This window comes from Dipodomys spectabilis, unplaced genomic scaffold (genome assembly GCF_019054845.1).
Source record: "Dipodomys spectabilis isolate Male_0828 unplaced genomic scaffold, ASM1905484v1 ptg000239l, whole genome shotgun sequence".
NCBI lineage: Eukaryota > Metazoa > Chordata > Mammalia > Rodentia > Heteromyidae > Dipodomys > Dipodomys spectabilis.
In genome coordinates, this window is record NW_024870916.1 from 3335261 (window position 1) to 3336659 (window position 1399).

Sequence of the window (1399 nt, forward strand, 5' to 3'; positions counted from 1 at the left end):
GGCTGAATCAGCTTAGATAACTACTCAGAAGGCTGAGATCTGAAGACACCTCTGTTCAAAGTGATAGACCACTATCCTTGGGCACAGAAGCTTAGGGATAGTGCCCAGGCACTATCAAGCCTCAGGAATGATGAATGCATGCAGGAGCACATGCACATGCACTTGTGTGTACAGGCATGTGTACACACACACACACACACACACATATACAAATGAGTATTTCAATGCAAAGTTCTTTATATTTTTACCTTGCTGTACTTTCCCTGTATTAGTTCACCAATTGACAAAAACAGCTAAGCACATATTTACATTGTGTTTCTCTAAAGTCTACTCTCTTTTTGGAAGCCTGATTTTATTTGACTCAAAAGTAAATTATGCAGGAGATCAGTTCATCTCCCTCAAATCTGTAGTGTTAAGAGATTGTTTAAGTTCTTCCTAGCAATATGATTTTGTGAAATCCTGCATCAAGCAGCATATTTCTTTCACGAGAAGGAAGCCTCTATCAAACAATTAGTAATAGTTTTTTCTCCTCCTGGCAAGCATCTGTAGCTTCATTATCTTCATATAATTGATGATTTGTCTGTGTATGCCAAAGACGGCTGAGAAAATAAAAAGACCCTTGTCAGCGCTTAGCATTCATATAACATTCATAGATATGAAGGTGTTTAAATATTACTTAAATTGCTTTGTACTAAATAATGTTCACCTTGACTATCTTGAGAAATAAGAATTGCTTTCTCAGCACTTTACGTAAGAACGTGAGTGAAAGAAAAGGAAAAGTGAGGAATAAGTCAACACATACATTCAAATGAAACAAAAGAACCCAAAAAAACACAAATTAATTCAGTATTCAAGAACCTGCAGGAAATGCAAAGATTTTTTAAAAATCAGGTATGATAAGCTTATGAAAATCCTGACTATATGGGAGTCTACTGTTGTGAGGCTAGTGGATAAAGCCTAGACTGGACAGAAAGATCTATACACAATCCCAGGCACCAGTTATTCTAATTTCCAGGACGAATAACATCAAATGGATAGTGCCTATGATCTACACAAGTAGGAAGCCAGATTCTATCTGAAAATTAATCAGGATAATTTAGGGCTGGGGGCATGTGGCACTGTGACTCAAGTGGTAGAGCACAAACCTTGGGCTGAAGAGCTGAGGGACAGTGCCCAAGCCCAGAGTTCAAGCCCCACGACCTGACCCCCACCCCCCCAAAAAAGGTGATGGCTTTTCAAGTACTTATATATCAACTGAGTTACCTTTGTGGAGCTAATGGATTCAATATAAGCCTTGCTTAAGAGCTACTTCTAAATTTCTGCAGTTTAAAATTTCCCAAATGAGGTCTTACTGTCAGAAATGTCTACCTGACCCTTTACCCTTCTTCCATGTATGAAC